The sequence below is a fragment of the Trachypithecus francoisi genome, unplaced genomic scaffold (genome assembly GCF_009764315.1).
Source record: "Trachypithecus francoisi isolate TF-2019V2 unplaced genomic scaffold, Tfra_2.0 Lachesis_group17, whole genome shotgun sequence".
Classification (NCBI taxonomy): Eukaryota; Metazoa; Chordata; class Mammalia; order Primates; family Cercopithecidae; genus Trachypithecus; species Trachypithecus francoisi.
The window spans coordinates 55,017,686-55,035,980 of NW_022681462.1; positions in this window are offsets into that span (position 1 = coordinate 55,017,686).

The following is an 18,295-nucleotide window of genomic DNA, read 5'->3' on the forward strand; positions in this document are numbered from 1 at the left end:
ATTGGGCAGATAAAGCCTTAAGTGCAAAACGAAAGTGCACTCTGAGGAGGGCTTCAGGGGTAAAAGATTAGAAAATATTATAAAGGCAAAAACTCTAATATTGGAGGCAATCAAGTGCAGGGTCTGAATTGGATGGCATTTAAGCAAGACATTACATGTTTCGCTTTCTTCAGGTGGTCTGTGGGTGGTTAGTTGAGGAATTTCTAGCTGCAGTCTTATCTTGGTACCTATGACAGGAGCTGGTCTGGCTTGATTGCAGAAAGGGAGGTCCTGTGATACTTTTTCAACATTTTATTGGTTTATTCTCACACTACTATAAAGAAATAAGTGAGACTGGGTAATTTATAACGAAATGAGGTTTAATTGGCTTACAGTTCTGTAGGTTGTACAGGAAGCATGAGGCTGACATCTGCTTGGCTTCTGAGGAGGTCTCAGGAAACTTACAGTTATGGTGGAAGGCAAAGGGGGAACAGATACGTCTTATATGGCAAGAGCAGAAACAATAGAGAGATGGGGAGGTGCCACACACTTTTAAACAACTGGATCTCATGAGAACTTACTATCATAATGACAGTACCACGGGGGGTGGTGCTAAAACATTCATGGGAACTTCACGCCTGTGATCCAGTCACCTTCCACCAAGCCCCACCTCCAACACTGGGGATTGCAATTCAACGTGAGATACAGTGGGGAAACAGATCCAAACCATAGCAAAAATTTTTTCAAGAATACAGTATGTGACTGCACCTTCACCCAGCCATGGTTGCCTGGTTCTGTTTTAACTTTGAGTACTCAGCCACAGGGAGTCCATTTTGTCTGTCAGTTGTGGACATAATTTAACATCTGCATTACCAGAAATGTTGAAAGATTTTCTTGAGGCAGAAAAATAATGTTGATCATAGATGTATCTACATTAAAAAATAAATAAAAGAGAGAATATTTAAAAAGAAGTAAATCAAACCACAAAATAACTATGAAGAAGAAATCAAACCACGCAATAACTATTGTGTGAAAATAACTTGTCTGATGGTTACAAAATAAATTTAAACTAGTAATTACAAAAGCAATAGCAGATTTTGGAATCAGGGTTATTTTCTATAGGATTGAGTGATCACGACTATGTAAAGAGCTTAACACAGTGCCTATACTTGATTATAATGTAACTGTTCAATTTTCAACTGTTCAAAGAAAATTGTTCAATTTTTTCTTTTTTTTTTTCGCACTGAACTAAGCCATATCTGCTTGGACCTTGTTTTTACTATTATTATTATACTTTAAGTTCTGGGGTACCTGTGCAGAATGTGCAAGTTTGTTACATAGGTATACACTTGCCATGGTGGTTTGCTGTACCCATCAACGTATCATGTACATTAGGTATATCTCCTAATGATGTCCCTCCCCTAGCTCCCCACCCCTCAAGAATCCCTGGTGTGTGATATTCCCTTCCCTGTGTCCATGCGTTCTCATTGTTCAACTCCCACTTATGAGTGAGAACATGCGGTGTTTGGTTTTCTGTTCTTGTGTTAGTTTGCTGAGAATGATGGTTTCCAGCTTCATCCGTGTTCCTGCAAAGGACATGAACTCATCCTTTTTTTATGGCTCCATAGTATTCCATGGTGTATATGTGCCACATTTTCTCTATCCAGTCTATCATTGGCGGGCATTTGGGTTGGTTCCAAGTCTTTGCTATTGTGCACAGTGCCACAATAAACATACATGTGCATGTGTCTTTATAGTAGAATGATTTATAATCCTTTGGGTATATACCCAGTAATGGGGTCACTGGATCAAATGGTATTTCTAGTTCTAGATCCTTGAGGAATCACTACACTGTCTTCCCCAATGGTTGAACTAATTTACACTCCCACCAACAGTGTAAAAGTGGTCCTATTTCTCCACATCCTCTCCAGCATCTGTTGTTTCCTGATTTTTTAATGATTGCCATTCTGACTGGCGTGAGATGGTGTCTCATTGTGGTTTTGATTTGCATTTCTCTAATGACTAGTGATGATGAGCTTTTATTCATATGGTTGTTGGCTGCATAAAATGTCCTCTTTTGAGAAGTATCTTTTCATATCCTTTGCCCACTTTATGATGAGGTTGTTTGTTTTTATCTTATCAGTTTAAGCTCTTTGTAGTTCTGGATATTAGCCCTTTGTCAGACGGGTAGATTGCAAAAATTTTCTCCCATTCTGTAGGTTGCCTGTTCACTCTAATGATAGTTTCTTTTGCTGTGCAGAAGCTCTTTAGTCTAATTAGATCCCATTTGACAATTTTGGCTTTTGTTGCAATTGCTTTTTGTGTTTCAGTCATGAAGTCTTTGTCCGTGCCTATGTCCTGAATGGTATTGCCCAGGTTTTCTTCTAGGGTTTTTATGGTTTTAGGTTTTCCATTTAAGTCTTTAATCCATCTTGAGTCAATTTTTGTATAAGGTGTAAGGAAGGGATGCAGTTTCAGCTTTCTGCATATGGTTAGCTAGTGTTCCCAACACCGTTTATTAAAGAGGGAATCTTTTCCCCATTTCTTGTTTTTGTCAGGTTTGTCAAAGATCAGATGGTTGTAGGTGTGTGGTGTTATTTCTGAGGCCTCTGTTCTGTTCCATTGGTCTATATATCTGTTTTGTTACCAGTACCATGCTGTTTTGGTTACTGTAGAGCAGTCTGAGGTAGACCTGAGATGCTCAAGCTTGGTGGGAGGAGGGGCCTCCACCATTGCTAAAGCTTGAGTAGGCGGTTTCACCTTCACAGTGTAAACAAAGCCCCCACTGCAGCTCAGCAGGGCCACTCAAACTGCCTGGCTAGATTTCTCCTCTCTGGGCAGGGCATCTCTGAAAAAAGGCAGCAGCCCCAGTCGGGGAAATATAGATAAAACCCCAGTCTTCCTGGGATAGAGCACCTGGGGGAAGGGGCAGCTGTGGACACAGCTTCAGCAGGTTTATACGTCCCTGCCTGACAGCTCTGAAGAGAGCAGTGGTTCTCCCAGCACAGAGTTCCAGCTCTGATAAGGGACAGACTGCCTCCTCAAGTGGGTCCCTGACACCCCCCGCCCCCGTCCCCTCCTTGTATCCTGACTGGCAGACACCTCCCAGTCGGGGCTGACAGACACCTCATACAGGGGAGCTCTGGCTGGCATCTGGCTGGTGCCCCTCTGGGACAAAGCTTCCAGAGGAAGAAACAGGCAGCAATCTTTGCTGTTCTGCACCCTCCGCTGGTGATACCCAGGCAAACAGGGTTTGGAATGGACCTCCAGCAAACTCCAGCAGTCCTGCAGCAGAGGGATCTCACTGTTAGAAGGAAAACTAACAAACGGAAAGGAATAGTATCAACATCAATTTTCTAATTTAAAAAAAGTGTCAGTAAGTCTTCTTGATCATACATTGCTCAGGTAGAATAAAGGAGATAAATATAGCAATGGTGCTAGATTTGAATTTTAAAAAAAAGATTTGGAGTAAAACCTAGTAGTACTCTTTTTAACAATAGAAAAACTTTGTCCAAGATTTTTAATTGTCTTCAAATATGAACCCCAAGCATTTAGAAAAGGTATGTCCTCAACTGGTAATTGGCTACATCACGTATTTTAAGAAATGGAGAAATGAAGGGGAAATAAAGGAGAAGTTAGCAGATGACACATTATAGGAGTCAACAAGATAAGTAAAAGGGGAAAGGCCCTTGCATTACTTAAGCAAAAGTAAAAAGCAGGTATCTATAGTTCATGAGATTTAGTGGGCAATATGAAGACTTTATTTTATACCCCCAATAGGCAATTTAAAATCTCTATAACTATATAAAGAAAGATAATTGTGTATATGGGCTAAAGAATCTGAATGAACATAATTTCTTTTTCTACTCTCAATTATAATACTAAACCTCTAAATGAAACTAAAATATTTAAATTAGCAGAGAAAAAACTTTAAAATGTGGTTTGAGATTCACTTACTCTTTTTCCCAGCCCACTTCTCTAACAATATTATTTATAAGTAATAAATAAAATTTTTAAACATGTTTTCACAGTTTTTGACAGCAACTTTCTCAGGATAGCTTACCTTTAGACTAATAAATACATAATCCTGTATTCCCATAATCCCATACCTAATTGAACACCTACTTTATACAGAATGAATTGTTCAGGCTAAAGAATAATATCACTGACAGAGAGATCCTTATCTTCATGATCCAAGAAAGGAGAATTATCTGAGGGCTTGTAAGCACGACAGCAGCTAAGAAAGATTACCAAAGCAATTAATAAGAAAGCAAAGCATTATACAGTGGAAATAAAACGTAAAATATAAAAATAGCGGTCTGTAATAATAGACTATCTGGGAAGGCTTACTGCAGGAGATCAGTTTTGAGCCAGACATTAAAAAATTATCACAACCTTTTTCAAACAGTTCTCAAAAATTATTTTAGGAAGAAGAATAGTTCAGTCACATTAATTTCAATCATTTTCTAAGGCTATCAAAAGCAAAGGATGAAATTTGTTCATGTGAGTATAACATTTTACCTATGTCCATGCTATTAACACTAGTTACTAACTACAAAGCCAACCTCTAACATTTAAATCCAGATTTTAAAATCTTGTCCTATAAACCAGAGATAGATTTGAGTACTTTTTTGAGTGAAATTTTTATTCATATAACTAACTTTGAATATCTTGGCTGCCTGTATAAAATGAGATTTCAAAAAAGAAACCTAGGCAATTTTTATGGGAATGCATTAGACCTTAATTCAACTCTGTTTCATTTAAAACAACAGCAGTATAAAAACTAGTTGATAAATATTATGGCATTACTCTGGGGGGATTTCAATAATGTAGTAAAACTGACGTAAAATTTATTGGAGAAAAGAAACATGCAAGTTCATCAATTATAGGGAGACTACATGCAAGTAGTGTTGTATGGTCTTTCACCAGGTAAATTATATAACTTAAGAGCAAATATTTTAAATGAAGAATACATATATCAAGAAACAGACGCAAATATTCAATTCAAGGACATAGTAGAGATACCAAACCTAAGGGGTGGCTCTGAAATATAAAGTATGTTATGTTGAATGGAAAGTTCTAAGATTTAACCAGAGATCCAAAAGCATACTGAATTCAGGATGATAACTGGGATAGAGGTAGAGGACAAGGAGGCAGGAACTAGCGCCAAAGCCATACAAATAAGATGTTGGTGTTAGTAAGGAGGCAGTCTTAAACTGCTAATTCATGTGGCAATCCAATGAGAAGAAAATGCCAGCAGTAGATTTTAAGGTGGTTCACGATCATGACTCAGGAATCACGGTAATAAGTTCACTAATGGAGGAGCACTGTTACATTCTTCTTGCTATGGTTATATGGGTCAGGAGGGAGTCACATCATTCAAACCATCTCTGTGGAGGGGCCCTTTCTTGTCATGGCTGCCTATCGTGAGACCAGAGCATACTGAGATAGCAGTCCCCAGCAGGACTGTGAATACCGAACAGTGACAGTTATTTCTCCAGATGAAGGAAATATTAAAAATCATTTCCTGTTTTTAGAAGTAACCTTAAAATGAGAATGCTGAAAGAATGCTCAGGCAAATAAGTTATATCTCTTAAAAATCTGTAAAATCCTCTTCCAGCCTTTCTTTCTTTTTGTGGTTCATCCCTTATTCTCGATGATCTTTTTTTTTTTTTTTTTTTTTAATTTTCAAACTTCTCAGGAGTGAAAATATAGAATGCTGTGAAACAGTGGAAATTGTTCAAGTTTTAGGACTTGGACTTGTTAACATGAAAATAGTAACACAACTGGCTTTTGTTGGGTAAAGGTCATGTGACATTCCGTTCATTGGGATATAAATTTATTTTCCTCCCTTATGAAATGGTAGAAATGTTAGTATTAATTTATTTAAGCAGGTATGCCTTGAAAAAATGGTGCTAGGCTACTGCATCAGTTTGCATAAAAAGGATAAATAATTGGCCAATACAGAATATGCTGTTCCTCTATCCTGTTCCAGACTTATCATAACATGCTGAAATATGAAACAGTAAGGAAAAGGGCAGAAGGAAGGGTAGAATATATGGCCTGCATACATCATAAAACATTTCCTTAAAGTAATAATTTTGCCTGAGAAGAATATGTTAAAATGCAAGTCAACGACACAGAGTATATTTTCCCCTCTCACTCCCTCCTCAAAGGCTGAGATGGCATCGTTCAATTCTCACTCTACATTTCTTAGAACTTTTGAACCTGAATGATCCCGATTTCTACTCTGGACTTCAGGTTTATGAGTTAGCAGAAAGACAACCCCTCTAGCAACAGTTCCAAAGGATATAATTACAAATATAGCATAAGACCCTCAGCTTTCAAGACTTTTAACACTGTTGTTGTTTTTAGAAAGTAATTGGTTTTGCTTTTGCTTTTTATCCCCCTCCCAGTGCTCAGTGCAATGTATACTGCCTGCAAGCCAGACTTTAAATGAAGCAGATGCTCCAAGTTTAAACTTCGAGCTGATAGTAAAGTTGTTTCCTAGCAACACGAAGTTATGAAAACTTCAAGAGTGCCACTCGCTCAATACAGTTTATCTCATTTAGTTTCATGCGCTCAGTGGGTTATTACAATGTACTGAGTACCAAATCAAAATGAACTTGATCCTACATTAAAAGGAATGAAAAACCACTCCATTGATTTTGAACTAGTGACCTTTTCAAATTTCGGGCATACAAAATAAAACTTTATACGGTACTTTACAAGAAGATTTTTCAAAATGAAATTTGAAAAGGATGTTATAGACTGGTGATAAGCTTAGGCCATAAATCTATGCAAGCAGATACGTTGTTTTAAAACACCTAGACTTTCTGAAGATCAGGCTAACCTGACCTAGGCAGAGGAAATGGTGTGTAATTAAAATGCCTTATAGTAGTGGTTCTCAAATATTTTGGTCTCAGAACTCCTTTGCTTTCTTAAAAAGTGTTAGACTATCAAAGTACTGCTATTTTATGTGAGTTATGTATGTCAACATTTCATTAAAATTAAACTTAGAAATTTTTTGTCTATTTAAAAATAAACACATTATGTCTTAAAATAACATATATTTTAGAAACAGTTTTATTTTCGAAAACAAAAATAATTTAGTGAGATGAATGGCAATGTTTTACAGTTTTACAAGTCTCTTTTAATGTCTGGTTGAATAGAAGACAGCTTGATTCTTAAATTTTTTTTTCAGCCTTTACTTGGTTGTGATATCACACATCACATAGCCTCTAGAAAATTCTACTGTGTTATCTTGAGAAAATGAGTGAAAAAAAGGCAATTTTTCCAGTTCCTCTTTCACTTTCTCTTCTGTAATTAATTTGGGCCACATTTTGAGAACTGTTGGCAGTAAGCATGTTTCTTCAGTGTGTAACGGGATTTAAATGATTTCCTTTCTCATAGTCATTAACATTAGGCAGTATGCTAAAGTGATTTCATTTCTGACACTTAAAAGTCAGTTTGCCTGAGTTTGATTCTATTTTGACAACTTGTAACTCTATAACCTTGAGTAAGTCACTCTAAGTCTCACTTGTATCATTTATAAAATGGGCTAATAGCAACACTAGCCCCACAGTGCTGTAACAGAAGTAGGTAGGAAATAGACAACACAGCAGATTTTTTTTTTCTCAGAAAAGTAACCACCCAATGATTATTGACTGTATCTCTGATTTTAAGACTGTTCAAGACTATCAATTAAGACTAAAACAAATATCTCAGTAAGACACGCAAATAACCACCACTTCCACTCTATCTCATTCTTAAAAAGAGGAAATAACGTGAACTTGTGATTACCAGATGCTAATACACGTTTTTGCATTGAGAGTTTAAGTTTGATTTACTTCTTAATATCAAGGAAGAATTATCTGACATGATGTTTGAATTCATTTGTATTTGCTTCTTTCCTAACAAAATATCTTGTAATATCGTCTGGTAGAGAGAGGAATGAAGATGTGTGACTTTGCTTAAAGAAATAGTGAAAGTGAGTATTAATGCGATTTGAAACTAGCACAGAAGTATACGTTTAGTTTTGATAAATGATTTCTGGTTGGCAGATTTATACTTGCTTCAACCTTTATTCTGGTTTATATAATGGCCAAAAATAAGCAATTATTATGGGCTTGAATCATACACTCACACTGGGTAAGTTCCAACCACGTCATCAAGTGTATATTCTTTTACAGTCACTGCAGGACTGACCACATTTGCAACATGAATATTATCTTTCATTCCATAATTTCAAAACCCTCAGTACTACCTCGGTTCTCACAGCAATTTATAGCCAGATATGTAGTAAACAGTTTTTCCTTTTACCTTGGGAACTAGCTTAAGAGAGTAAATGAACTGAGATTGCATGAGGTCTTGCAAAGAGCCGATGGGGGAGTCCTGAACTCTGTAATAAATGCCACTTCCCTCAAAGGAGAATAAATAGATGTTCTTGAAAATCAGATCTTTAAAACAGAGCCTTATATGTTTTTGGACTTTAAACATTGGTAAAATATAAAATGATATTCAAAAATGAGTTTAACAATTTAGCAACAATCGTAGTCCATTCATATTAGACATTTTAAAAATGTGCTACAACTTGTTATAGCAAATCAGTTTTAATAGCCTTTGTTAGATAAATTATGGTTAGTGGGAAGTTTGAGAGCTGGGAGATTTAGTGCATTTGGGAATAATATAAAGAAGCCTTAGGATGTCTGAGTACTGTGTTTGAGTAGTAATGGTTTAATTTTCTGCCCCACTATGGTGGCTTTTTTATGACATTAAAGTGAAGAAGCAGAAAAACAAAAGATCATTGGGCATCATCTCACTTGTCTTTTTCCTGAGGGAAATGAGTTGAAATAGGGTGCTTTTCTTTAGCAAAGCATATTAGATTTAGCAGGCCTGTGTTCAAATTCTAGTAGCCAGCTTACAGAACAAGTGTTCTAAAATGCATTTCTGAACTCTCAGTTTCATATTCCTATGTAACAGGATGATAAACATAACTACCCTGTAGTCCAATTTCAAGAATTGAAGGGGTTAACATATATAGTAGAGTCACCTAGTTCTCAAAAGAAACAATTCCTTCCCACATTCCCTTCCTTGCTTTTATTTTTTTTTTTTCACTTTACTACAGGTTATATCTTTTGCCTATTCTTGGTGTCTGTCCTTTACTACAGATACCAGTAGCAGTCATAGTTCATACACCCACTTTCTTTTGCAGTAGATTTAAAAAATAAAATGTTGAAGCTGAAACTTGTTGAATTAAGCTATAATTTTATTATTAGGTGTGTGTGTGTGTGTGTGTGTGTGTGTGCGCGCGCGCGTTTGTGTATTTTAAACCCATTGCTCAACTGTTTTGGTTAAGTTAAAGTAAGTACAAAATGTTTTCAAATATCAGCAATAGAATTATTACCATTTGAGGAATAAGGTATTATCCCAAGATGACATATCCAAGACCTCAGATAAGAACACTGAGACATTACATTACCTTCTTTAAGGTCACAAAGCTAAGTGTCAGCGTAAGATTCAAAATGAGTTCCTTTGGTTTCAGTCTGGGCAATTAACCATGCTTTTGGTTAGATATAAGCATATTTTGCTTTTGCTTGAATAGCTGTCCCCAAAAGATCAGAAAAACTAAAATACATTTGACATGCTCTTAATTTTACTGTGGGTAATCCATGATCAAGAACTGGTCTCAGTTTAATAGAAATCATACAATAAACCACATTTTGGGACATGTACTAATGTGTCATAGGTAAAGTTGTGCTATAGTAAGATTTGAGTTTTCACTCACAGGGCTAATCATCCCTGATGTCGGCCCATCCTTGGAGGAACTGCAGAATCAGGGACACAAATCAGGAACATGAAAGATGTGCCACGGACTAAGCCCACGAAGGAAGGCCTTCTCTCTGGGCTTTTCTCTCTGTGATTTCCTTTTTCCGGAGCTTGGCCCCTAACTCTCTAGATGTGGTGGAAACATGCCACTGCCTAATGAAATCAGGCTAAAAGCTCTGAAGAAATGGAACTGAAGCAGGATATTTTCCCATCCCCTCTGTGGGACTCGTGACAGGGGTGCCTCATTTACCCATCCTGCAGTTTTCAATTCCTAGTAAGAGGGAGCATGCAAGCATATAAGGCGGGAACTGGAATGCATGAACCCTGGAACCAGCTGGCTGCTTCGGCACTGGCAGGATTGAGCTCCACTCACTTAGACCTGCAGCAGTCCACCTCTTGTGGGATGGAGTGCATAGGTGAGCAGGTGCAGGAGTCGAGGTGAGTGCTTTTGGGTGCTGGCAGGAGCAAACACTGTGCAGGCCTCACAGCAGCATCTGGAGAGGTGCCTGCGATCCGTGAAGCCCCAGAGGGAGAGTGTTACAGTGCTCTTTTAGCTCTTCCATCTGAAGATGGCCTAAGTGTTAACAGCTCAGTGGGCCTTCTGCGTTTTCACATCAGGTGGCTGCCCTCTGCCAGTGAGGGTGAAAGGCCAGTGTGACAGCCTTTTGTGTTTGCACTCATGGCACCCGAACTCTTGTCTGGCATCCAGGAGAAATAAGGTTGCACAAATAAATTTAAAAATGGTAAATGTGGGGAATTTTACTGCCAAAGAAAGTGGCTTTTAGTGGGAAGAGGAGCTAAAAAAGGGATAGGATGGAAGGTAATCTGCCCCTGAAGTTCAGCCATCTTCGGCTGGATTCTTCTCCAAAGTTAGCCATCAAGCTGTTCCTCTAAGGTCAAGCTGGTTGTCTCCGATGTCGAGCCACAGTCTCTGATGTCCAGCCCCTTCTCCTCTTTGCTTGCTGAGTCTGGAGTCTTTATGGGCACAGGATGGGGGCTGGTGGGGCAGGCCACAGGTGATTTTTGAAAAAGCAGCATTCAAGTGGGAAAACAAGGATGTCAATTCTTACTTTGGGCCACAATCTCAGGCTTTTCTGCTTTAGTGTGGGGCTTCACCAGGGACCCACACCTGTCTGCTTAGAATTTCTCTGCCTCCTCTCCCCATCAAAACCTGGAGTTATCAGGCAGGCATACTTCAGAAAACTTCACAAAGATATGTTATATATAGTTTGTGAGTTTTGAGAGCAGCTTTGGAGATAAAAATGAGGCATAAGTTATTCTCTGTGTTGTAATATCCTTCCTTTGTACAAAGTAAGCATCCTCAATTATCAGTTAATCATAGCCCACACCTTAACATATTGTGAGTACAAGCAATATTAGCAGGAAATTTAAACTGAGAGTCTACACATTCAAGGAATCTATAAAATTTAAGTACATAAGCAAGTTAAGAGGATGAATAGAATATAAATATGATTATCAAGAGACAAGAAAGATTTCCACTTTGGGCCATGATGCACTAAGACAGACTGGATTTATATTTCCAACTCAGATAACTAGAAAACTGAACAAAATATTACAGAATACAGCTTTGAGGCATTAAGCCATGCAGGATTATGATACCTGAGAGAATGATAATATTCCCGAGAAACTGCCTAGGGAAAAGATTTTCAACCTTGTACACTGTTGACATTTTGGGCTGGATAATTCTTTGTTGTAGGGAGCTCACCTGTACATTGTGGAAGATTTAGCAGCATCCTTGGCTTTGGTGCTAATGTAGTAGCACTACCCTAGTTGTAACAACCTAAATTGTTATCACACATTGCAAATGTCTATGGAACAAAATTATTTCAGTTTGAAAACCATTGGCCTAGAAGTAGTCCCTGTGCTGTGGCATAAAGAAGGAAAACCCAAGCAAAACCAAGGCACCACGCAGATTTAGGAAGACGGAGATTAAAGGTTAAAGAGGTCTGAGTAGCTAGAATTTATAAAACAGACTACCAGTGAAAGGGGAGCTAAGAGAGAGAGAGAAAGAAAGAGCAAGCTCTAGAATCTACCTAGGGACCTCCTGAATCTAATCTGCACCTATGTGAGAGGAAATGACATGAGCAGGGAAAGAACCACTGGAAGTAAGAAAGTGCAACAATTCACAGAGCCTACACACAACTGGGAATAGCAATTATTCCCATCAGCCAGAGCTGAAGACTTTAAAGACATGGAGAAATCTCAGAAGGGTAACACCTTAGTAGAAGGTCTAAATTAGCCCTCAATTAAAAGTTGGTCAAGACACACTCCAAAAAACTTAAAAGCAAGCATTTAACTGTTTCCAAGAACTTAACTGTGCACCAGAACAAGTTACATCACAATTTAAAGGAATACATCAAAATCCAACATTCAACATCATATTCACAATGTTAGGTATCTAATCACTAAAGCTGGAAAATCTGCCTCGTAATCACGAGAAAATATAATCAAGAGTGACATTCATAAATAAGAGAGGTGACAGAATTGGCAATGAAGGACATTTATAAATATGAAAACAATTATAAATATGTGCCTTATGCTTATATGTGCCCAATTAAAAAATATGTGACAATGATACAGAGAGAAATAAGAAATATAAAGCATTACCAAATAAAAATCTGTAAAGAAAAAAAACACATACTAAAATAAAAAGTGCACTGTAGGGAATTAACAGCAGATTAGACATTGCAGAAGAAGAGATCAGTAAAAATGAAGTCATAGGAAGGAAATGAGAACAGAGATCTTAAACAAAAAAAGAAGACAGGAAAATAAAAAGAGCCACAGTGATAATCATATTCTAAGAAGTGTAATTAGATACAGAAGGAGAAAGGCGGAAGGCTAAGGATGGGAGTGGAAGGAAAGTGTAGTATCTGGAATAAGAATAGAGAATTTTAAAATATGGTGAAGACTATAAACCAACACATCCAAGAAGTTAAACCCCAATCAGAATAAACACACAAAAAACAGTACTATGGCATATCAAAATCAAATTGATAAAACCAGTAATGCAGAGAAAAATATTAAAAGCTGCTAGAGAGGGAAGAAAAAATGACCTATTATGTACAAAGGAGCAAACATAAAAGTGACAAAACATTCTTGGCAAAATGTATGCAAGCAAGAAGAAAATATAGTAATATCTGTAAAGTACTATGAGGAAAAATAATCCAAAACTGTCAGTCTGACTGTTCTCTACTTGGCAAAATATTTTTCAAAAATTAAGTGAAATAAAAATTATTTAGACAAATAACAATTGAGATATTTCATCACTCACAGGTTGGAACTACAAAAAATATTAAAGGATGTTCTTCAGGCAGAGAAAAAATAAGATAGAAATTTAAATTTAGAAAGATGAATAACAAATGCCATTAAATTATAATCCTAAAGAAAATGTAAAAGTTTTTATTCTCATATTTAAATCTCTTTGAAAACAGTTATGGGAACAAAAATAATACAAATGTGTATATTATATAGAAATAAAAATAATAGCATCAATAGCACATGAGGAGAGAAACATGTAAAATCTTGTTATCTTCTTTCAAGATATTTAGGAAGTAGCATTATATTTGAAAATAAACTGTGATAAGTTAAAGATATATATTGTGAACCCTGGAGGATCTACTGAAAATTTAAAGTAAGAGATGTGGAAGAAGCCAGTATTGAGGAGAAAGTGGAATTATAAAACGTTTTCATTTATCTCAAAAGAAGACGGGAAAAAAGGAATGGAGAAAAATGGAACAAATAGAAAACAAACTACAAGATGGCCGATTGAAAGCCAACCATTTTGATAGTTATATTCAATCTAATTGGAATAATCTAAAAGTGCAATGTGTTGACAGATGAAGCTGACTAAAAAGACCTAACTATATGTGTTATATAAGAAATGAATTTTAAATATTAATATACCAGTAGGCTAAAAGTAGAAGATTTTAAAAGACATTATGAAAACACTAAGCAAAGGAGGCTGAATTGAATAAAATAATATCAGACACAGTAGGTTTCAAGCTAGGAATATCACCGGGGAAAAGAAAAACATTTTATAATGTTAGAGAGGTCTATTCAACAGGAGAATATGCTTGAGGCCAGGAGTTTGAGACCAGCCTTGACAGCACAGTGACACCTCTACTTGGGAGGCTGAAGTGAGAGGATGGCTTGAGCCTGACAGGTGGAGGCTACAGTGAGCTCTGATTGTACTACTACACTTCAGCCTGGGTAACAGAGCAAGACATTTTCTCAAAAAAAAAAAAAAAAAAAAAAGGCCGGGCGCGGTGGCTCAAGCCTGTAATCCCAGCACTTTGGGAGGCGAGACGGGCGGATCACGAGGTCAGGAGATCGAGACCATCCTGGCTAACACGGTGAAACCCCGTCTCTACTAAAAATACAAAAAACTAGCCGGGCGAGGTGGCGGTGCCTGTAGTCCCAGCTACTGGGGAGGCTGAGGCAGGAGAATGGCATGAACCCGGGAGGCGGAGCTTGCAGTGAGCCGAGATCTGGCCACTGCACTCCAGCCTGGGTGACAGAGCGAGACTCTGTCTCAAAAGAAAAAAAATAAAAGGATATAAGGATATAGCAATCCTAAGTGTACAAGCACCTAATTAAAAAGCTTCAAAATGCATGGGGAAAAATACAATTGAAATTCAGAATTTACAAATATACAAATACGATTCAGGTAGTTAAAGCTTTTTTTTAGTTGACTAAATGAGTAGTCAAAAGAATAGAAAACATTTATCAACGTAATTTTCTCATGAACCCCCCAAAATTAACAAAATAATAGGAAATTAAATCTAGAAATATAGAAACAGTATAAAACAACATGAATGAGTATAGTTACTATTTGAAAATCAATGTATTTCATATTAACAGACAAAAAAAAAAAAAACATATGATTACCCCAATACGTTCAGAATGCAGGAGAAACATTTTGCAAAAATAATAAAACAAAAAACAAACAAGAAAACAAGAAAACCCAACAACAACTAAAACCTTTCAGCAAACTAGAACTGGAGATAACTCAATATAATAAAGTATATAGTTGAAAAAAAAAAACTACATCACACTCAGTGACAAAAGGTTGTAGTTAATTCTCAAGTTTAAGGAAGGATATTGCTCTCATTATTTATATTCATTGTTTTAATGCAGTCCTAGACAGTTTAATAAGGAGAAGAAAAAAAAAAGAAGGAAGAAAGAAAGAATGTAAAAGGATAATTACCAGTAGAAATGACAGAGTCAGGGACTCCAAAACTCTGCCCCTCTGTAAAATCAATAAAAATTTTGGCAAAAATTGCCTATATCAACTTTTTCAGAACTTTGAAAATTAAAGCATGCAACAATCTGAGGAGTATTTATTCAAGAAAAATGACTATCTCAGTAAGAGTTAGGAACTTTTTGGTGTTTAAACTCATTGTAGTCACATTCCCCTCTCCCAGGTATGTGGTAACCCTAAAAGCCCAAAACTCACTATGGCAGTATTCATGAAGAATAGTAGCTTACCAGCTACTCACTGATAGACACAGAATGGGGTTGGAACTCATGTAAAACCTTATTCACAGAAAATTGACATTATCTGGACCCCTCTGCAGTTACCTGAAAACCTTCTCTCACAGGCCTTATATTAATTTGACCTTAATCAGAACTGACTTGATTTGGATCACTGAGAAAATAATTTTTATGGACATTAGTTCACTTTAAAAAGTTTAATAATATGGCAGCTTACAAGAGGTATTGATAACAGTTGGAGCAAACAAGAAGCTGACCAAAGCTGGGGAATGAAATGTCTAAAGAGAGCTTTGAAAAGCCTTAACATGTTACTGAGAAGCCAGAAGACCAAGCATCTACAGGGTTGTGTCAATGACCGGGAAAGACCTGAAAGAGCCCAAAGTCCTTCCTTCCAACTGATGTTGCGATTCTGTAAAATCAAGAAAGGAAGACTAAGGCACAGTTTTAATCTGCCTGTTGAAACTTGAAAATCATGAGGATAAAAATAATTTTAGCAGTATACCATGTTATGGATCAGAATACTTATTATATTTTGTATGTCAATTTTACTCTAAGTGATCTATAAATCCAACACGACTCCAGTCAACACTCTAGCCGTCTTTGCTGATAAAACTAATAACCTGGCTTTAAAATGTATAGGCAAAAGATTTACAATATATGACACAATTTTATGTTTCATAATCTTTGCTATTTTCAGAGTCCCTTTATTTATTGCCACATAAACTTTAAGGTTATGTTAAACAATTAATGCAGTCTCACATAAAATCTCATTTAAATTTAGATATTAATTTTAAGAGTACTTTGTTTCCTAATCAAAAACATTTATTCAGGTCTTGTTTTAAGTACATCTAATGATTTCTGTTAATTCATAAAGGTCATTCACTTTTTAAATTAAGTTTACTTATATGTATTGCCTAATTTTCCCCTTATTAAAATGAAATGTTTTTGTATTTCCAATTGTACCTATGGTGATGTGTTTAGAAGAAACCAAGTTTCCTATGTTAGTGTTTCTTAGAATAAATGTAATAATATTGCTAGGTGTTTATTTGGTGTTAGTAATCTATAATTTGCATAATATTGGAAAGGGAGAAAATCTTTAGTTTCAGTATTGGGAATGACTTAATGAAATTGCTGAAAATATTGTCCATGTCTTGTGATTTAAATGACTACCATCCCCAAGCTTGCTTAAATGTAATTAAAGTGATACTAGGGTGTATCTGCCAGAAGTCTACTTTAAGGGATAAGGAGCCTCTTAGGAAATGACTCAGCCTGAAAGAAGAGAGAATGCTGGCACAGAAGCTTTTCTTTGTCATTTGTTTTAACAACAAAATGGAATAAAAATGAGTTCAGCCTGTATAGATTTTATTGAGCTTATCCAATAGTTCAACCACCAAAAATCTCCACCCTCATCTCTCCACTGAGTTCTATGATGAAAGGAGAGAACAATAACAAAATATTTATAAACGTTAATTAAAAGGTTGTAGTCTATTTTCCATGAGACAATGAAGCAGCAATAATTTCAACAATTTTGTAAATATAGAAAATTTTTGTAGTGCTATTGCATGTAATGAGAAACAGTGATCTTGGTGCTGATGCTAGCAACCTTGATGTCAGAGGGCTCCTCTTCGTAATAACAGTCCAACTCTTCTTCTTCCGTCTCACACTGACATTATCACTACTTTCACCAGCAATGAATTATTGTTATCAGATATTCATTACAGAGCTGAATCAGCTAATGAAAATTAGTTGATTATTTTCAATTATTGCTGCTTTCCTTTTTACTTTTAAAATCTATTGATAGTAAACAATTTTATTTCAGAAAACATTTTGAAAAATGCTTATAGTGACTTATGTGAATACACTCATGATTTTCCTCTTGTAATTCTTTTATTTTCCTAGTGAATTCCTCATCCATTTATACATTTATTAGGAAATTTTGAGGGAACCTAATAATTGAATTTGGGACTTTCTCATTTATTTCTATTCCTTACTGTTAAGAAGGCAACAGCTATGAATACATGGCTTCTCTTTTTTTTTTTTATTTTTTTATTTTGAGACAGAGTTTTACCCTGTCACCCAGGCTGGAGTGCAATGGTGTGATCTTGGCTCACTGCAACCTCTGCCTCCTGGGTTCAAGCGATTCTCCTGCCTCAGCCTCCCAAGTATCTGGGATTACAGGCACGCGTCTCCATGCCCAGCTAATTTTTGTATTGTTAGTAGAGACGCAGTTTCACCATGTTGGCCAGGCTGGTCTTGAACTCCTGACCTCATGATCCACCCACCTCGGCCTCCCAAAGTGCTGGGATTACAGGCGTGATCCACCGTGCCTGGCCCAATAAATGGCTTCTCATACTAATGTTTAATTTATAATATATTTTCAATTTCTTGGTAACATGCAACTCAACTCTCAGTTCCTTATAAAAGCAAAGGTTTACTTGTTGGTTGTATTCCATGTCAACCAAAGTTTTGTTGGAGATTGTGCTTATTAGAGTCACTCAAGAGACCCAGTGACCTCATCTTGACACTTACCTTCATGATCAACCACAGTAAGTGGTAAGAGAATATGTTCTCACACTGGCTCTTAGAACTTTGGCCTGAAAGTGACACATATTTCTACTGCTTACATTTTGTTAGCCAACTGTCTCACAAGCACATGTAACTTCAAATGTTGAGAAGACACAATATTACTATACCTAGAATAACTGTAATGTTTGTGGACAGCATGAATGGCTACTATGTCTGGCATATTCAACTATTCTCCAAAAAGTAAGTAAAAAATAATTTTTCAACTATAAAAACGTATGTAAAACCGTTCATTAAAAGTACAAGTGCTAACTTCGTGCCTATTTACACAGTTTTTACAAATATTCTAATTTGGGTGCTAATTATCAAATCAAATGTAAAACAAAGAAAAAATACCAAAAGTGAGATAAATGCCTAAGGAAACAATATAACAGAAGCAGAAATAACTAGA